The following is a 6,058-nucleotide window of genomic DNA, read 5'->3' as shown; positions in this document are numbered from 1 at the left end:
TGTGAAGATCAATGTCAAGGAACTTTCCCCTATGTTTTCTTCTAGGAGTTTTATAGTGTCAGGTCTTACATTTAAGTCTAATCAGTTTTGAGTTGGTTTTTTGTGTAGGATGTAAAAGGGTCCATTTTCATTCTTTTACATGTGGATATTAAGTTTCTCAACACCATTTATTGGAGAAACTGTGCTTTTCCCGTTGAGTGTTCTTGTCTTCCTTGCTAAATATTAGTTGACTGTATATGTTTGGGTTTATCCTGGCTCTTGATTCTGTTCTATCAGTCTATGCATCCATTTTCATGCCAGTAACATACTATTTTGATTATTATAGCTTTGTAATATAGTTTGAAATTAGGACATGTGATGCACCAGTTTTGTTCCTGTTCAAGATTGCTTTGGCTATTTGGGATCTGTTGTGGTTCCATGAAAGTTTTAGGATTTTTTTTTTTCTATTAAAAAAACTCACTGGAATTTTGATAGGAATTGCATTAAATTTGTAATAAGGATTGCTTCGTGTAGGATGGATCTTTTAACATTAATTCTTTTGACCCAGGAACATTGGATTTCTTTCCATTTATTTGTGTCTTCTTCAATTTATTTCATCATTATCTTATAGTTTCAACATATAAATCTTTAGTTAAATCTATTCCTAAGTATTTTATTTTCATGCTATTGTAAATAATGTTGTTTTATTAATTTTTCAGATAGTTTGTTTTTAGTATATAGAAGTGCAACTAAATTTTGTATGTTTATTTTTTATCCTGAAATTTTATTATATTTGTTTATTAGTTCAACAGTTATTTATGGAGTCTTTAGGCTTTTCTGTGTATAAGATCATTTCATCTGCAAACAGACAATTTTTAAAATAGAATTACCATATTATCCAGAAATTCTACTTCTGAGTATTTCTTCAAAAGAAATAAAACCACTAACTAGAAAATATATTTGCATCCTATGTTCATTACAGCATTATTCTCAATAGCCAAGACATGGAAACAACCTAAGTGCTCATCAATGAATGAGTGTGCAGAGCAGTATTATTCAGCCATTAAAAGAAAAAAGAAGTCCTGCTATTTGCAACAACATGGATGGACTTTGATAGCATTGTGCTATATGAAATAAGTTAAACAGAGAAAGACAAATACTGTATGATCTCACCTACATGTGGAATCCAAAAACATACCTTAATTCATAGATACAGAGGACAGATTTGTGGTCACCAGAAGCAAGAGTGGGGAGTGGGCAAAATGAGTGAGGGAAGTCAAACAGCGCAAACTTCCAGTCATAAAATAAATAAGTCTTGGGGATGTAATGTACAGCATGGTGACTATCGTTAACAATACTGTATTGTAAAAGTGGAAGTTGTTAAGATAGTTAATATTAAAAGTTCTCATCACAAGGAAAAAATTTATAACTATGTATGGTGATGGATATTAATAATAACTGTGGTAATCACTTCACAATATATACGTATTTTGAATCATTATGCTATATATCTAAAACATATAATGTTATATATCAACTGTATCTCAGCAAATTTTTCTTTCTTTTCCAATTAATAAAACAAGAAGGCAGAAATTCAGTAAGCAAATGAAAGACTTGAACAATATTAACAACCAAGTTAATCTAATTAATAGTACTTTTAAACTTCACAGAACAACAGCAAAATAAACATTTTTTTAAAGTGTGCACTTAGCAATATACATCATATTCTGGGCCACAAAACAAGTCTTGATAAACATAAAATTATCTAAATCATACAAAGTATCCTCTGTGACTTTCATAGAACTTAACTAGGAATTAACACTCAATATTTGGAAAATTCACATATATTTGGAAATTAAACATTATACTTCTGAATAAAAATTAGTAAGCATTTTCAATTAAATAAAAATGAAAACACAACATATCAAAATGTGTGAAATAAAGCTAATGTAGCATCATGTAGTAAATTTATAGTGTTCAAATTTGTTAAATAAGAACAAATTAAATCTAAACAAGAAAAGGAGATTAATAAAGATAATAAACAGAAAATCAAGAGAGAACAAAAATAAAATCAAAAGCTGGTTATTTGATGATGTGAGTAAAATTTATAAATCTCTTACCACACTCATCTGGGAGGGAGTCAGAGAGAAAACACAAATTACCAATATCAGCAATGAAGAAAGGACATCAGATTCTACAGATATTAGATGGATAACCAGGCATTATTAGGCATAACTTTATGTCTATAAATTCAACAACTTTGATGAAAATGAGCAAAATCTTTTAAAGAGACAAACTATCAAAACTCACTTAAGAAAAGAAATATATAAGAAAGAAGAAAACACACACTGTAGGGATTGGACTGGGGACCAGAGATGTATATAAAAAGATATGAGGGGAATTTTGGAGGTGAGAATTGTTCTAGGTATTAACTGTGGTATGGATTATACAACTATATGCATTTTTCAAAATGTATAGAAATGAACACTAAATTTTAATGAATACAGTCAATGTGTGTAAGGGATAGCTTGATAAATCTGACGTAAAACAGAACAAATATTAGCTCTGTTCCTGTCTTCTGCTTTTTCTGATCCCCTTATCTGACTCCTAATAACCTGTATCTTCTTTTCATTAAACATTAATGTCATGATGTAATTTATTTATAAGAATTTATTTTACACGTCCTAGAGGGTATTACGCTAAGTGAAATAAGTCAGAGAAAGACAAATACCATGATTTCACTTAAATGTGGAATCTATAAAATAAAATAAATGAACAAACAAAACACAAACAAACTTAGATACAGAGAACAAACTGATGTTTGCCAGATGGGAGAGGGGTTGAGGGACTAGGTGACAAAGGTGATGATGTTGAGAAGTACAAATTGGTGGTTACTGAATAGTCACAAGAATGTAAAGTACAGCAGGGGTCCCCAACCCTGGGGCCGCAGACCAATACTGATATGACCTGTTAGGAACCTGGCCACACAGCAGAAGGTGAGCTGTGGCGGCAAGCGAGCAAAGCTTCATCTGCAGCTACTCCCCAGCGCTAGCATCACTATCTCAGCTCCACCTCAGATCATCAGGCATTAGATTCTCATAGGAGCACCGGTCACTGGTGCCAAAGAGGTTGGGGACCACTGAAGTACAGCATAGGGAATATAGTCAATAATATTGTAATAACTATGTATGGTGCCAGGTAGGTATTAGACTTGTTGGGGGAATTACATTATAAGTTATATAAATGTCTAATCACTATGTTGTACACCTGAAACTAATATTATATTTCAACTGTAACTGAAAAATTTTAAAAATTGCAGGAAAAAAATAATTTGCTATATTTCTCCACCCAGAACATAGACTTCCAGAGTAACCATAGCTTCCTCCCCTATAACTTTCTTGTAATTTTGAGGACTGGCTCAACTATAGGGACAGATAAACCCTGGAGGAGGTCCAGTCATGCAGAAAACCTACACTGTTCTTTCTTAGCCCAAATTATAAAACAATATGCACTGATACTGAAGAGCAGAAAAGTATCCTGTATGGTTCTGCTCCTGATTCATTCATATGGCCCATACTTTTTCCTGAGTTCATTCAAAGTCAGCTGAAATCTGATGACCCTATAGTCAAATCTAAGCCCTAAGAATTGGTCCAAACAGCTAGGGAAATGAAAGAAAACAAAATAAACCCTTAGATGAGGATTTTGATACCATAAACCAGAGTTCTCAACTGGAGACACTTTTGCACCTGCACATAACTGGCAATGTCTGGAGACATTTTTGGTTGTGAAAACCAGAAAGGTCATCCTGGCATCTAGTGGGTGGGGGCCAGGGGTGCTACTAAACATCTTGCAATGGACAGGAATGACTTTCAAGACAGAATTATGTGGCACCACATGCCGATAGCGCTGAAGCTTTGACACATGAGAAGAACCAGCAAGGATATATAACTGGCCTGGAGGGCACGTTGCAGTCCTCCTCGGACACCAGTCTCACCTCTAGATCTGAAGAAAGCAGCTACCAGTCCATGTCTGTTCTTTGCAATGCTGTGCCTTCAATTCGTGGACAGGCAGCATCTGAAAGTCATTTTTTGACATTCCAGCATAATTGTTAATGTTTTTATTCTTACATATTGTTTCTCTCTTCTTTTTGCTTCTCCATCTTTTTCAGTGCCTAACAAACTTTTGGCCCAATTAGCATCAGATCTGATTGCCCAAAAGAATCTGACTTAATTCATTCCCAGTTCCACAATGATTCATGAGACAGTTTCTCTAGATTACTTAAAACCTGTCAAAGAAATTACCAAAGAGTTTGCAATATATTCTCTAAAACATTTGCATGTCAAAAATAATTAAGACTATAGAATTAAGACTACATAAAACATTGCTTCACTTTTATTACCTTTTTCTGTTGTAACTTCGTTCCAATTTCCCTCTTCTATCCTCAGTGATGCTAGGACTGAGACTGTGCAAATTACATTTATTTCCCAGACTCCTTTGCAGAGTGGCTTGTAATTAGGTTACGGCAAATGATAGGCACTGGGGATGGGGGCTTGGAGTTTGAAAAACAGAAGGGACTTTCTTCCGAATTGTTCCTGTCATCATTGTCAGAGCGATGACAATGGTTACAGCAGCAACAATTGGCTCCAGTGTCCACCTTCTCATGGCCCTCTAGAAACAATTTCTTCATGTCTTCAAACAGATACCAGCAGCAATTAGTCGATGCTTCTTTCCATATGTCTGAGGACTAACTCTGAAAGGTCTCTCCTCAGAGCTTCAGAGATACCAACAGCAGCAGGGCAGCGTGTCCCTCTTCCAAAAGCCCTCTCCAGGCTCCTGGTGTCTTCCTTGTTGTCATCCCACTGAGGCATGTTTCACGCTGCCTGCAGTTATCTCTGGGTTACCTCCACGTTCCCTTTGAGACCTCAGTATCTGTTTAACGAATCCTGACTTAAATGTCCTTTGTTCAAAATATTAGTGTGTTCTAACTAACTGGATCCCGGCTGATATCACTGCTACTGTCATTGCTGCTGCTAGTGTTTCTCCTGCTGCTACTGCTCTCACAACGACTATGTCATCCAATTATCTGTAAGATATGCAGGCCTAGTTAACTAATGAATAAGTGGACAAGGAGTAATGCAGACTGTAATTCATCTTTCATAGTTGATAGATCAAAGTAGGTGGAAAATACATTAAGACTGATTCTAGAAGATCTGAAACAATTTGTAAAGTAAGATCTAGAAGATTTTACTCTAAACATTATAAATGTGAGATATAATTCAACTTCTATTTTCTTCAGAACATAAAGAAGAACTGGCTATGTATTGTCTTTCCAAGATCCTCAATCATTCTAAGCGGAATTAGCACAGACAGATATATTTGATCATAAATTCATGTAAATGGAATTTGATAACAAATGAAAAAATAAGCATAAAATAATTCAAAAACATTCTTAATAACTAGAGAGGAAAACATTATAAAATTCTAGTACCAGTTTACTAATCAGATAAGCTAATATCACTCCTACCTAATAGATAGGATTATTATATAAGACAAAGTAAAATATAAAGTTTTATTCAACTTAATTGAATAATTCTGACAATGACTGTGTTCTATTGTGTATCTTCTTAAACATAGTTTCCCCATTTTCCTCTTCTTTACTAACAAAAGATCACAACCTACCCCCCCTCACAAATACATATTATACAATTTTAGGGAAAAACAGCGGCAGAGAAAGGAAAGACTGAGCATTAACCTAAAAGAGACTGAAATCCAAAGAAGTTGTTTTAACAAGAAAAGACTGAGATACGAGATACAAATGATTTCCTATTAGCTACTATTATTTAAAATTGTTCTAGAAATTCTAGTCTCCAAAATTAGTCAAAAGAAGAGAACAAAAATAAATAAGAAAGTGAAAGTAAAAAACGAGAAGAATTTTTCAGTATTTGATAATGACACTTTTTTAAAAGGGAAAAATATTACTGAAAATCTGTACTACCCATAGAGTGGCTGCTTCTGACATGGCTACCAGTAATCTCTACCTCCTAGTCTTCTTGACCTATATCATCTCCATTCTTTGAGT

The sequence above is a fragment of the Pteropus vampyrus genome, unplaced genomic scaffold, assembly GCF_000151845.1.
Source record: "Pteropus vampyrus isolate Shadow unplaced genomic scaffold, Pvam_2.0 Scaffold8, whole genome shotgun sequence".
NCBI classification, from domain to species: domain Eukaryota; kingdom Metazoa; phylum Chordata; class Mammalia; order Chiroptera; family Pteropodidae; genus Pteropus; species Pteropus vampyrus.
Note: the sequence above shows the minus strand (reverse complement) of the source record.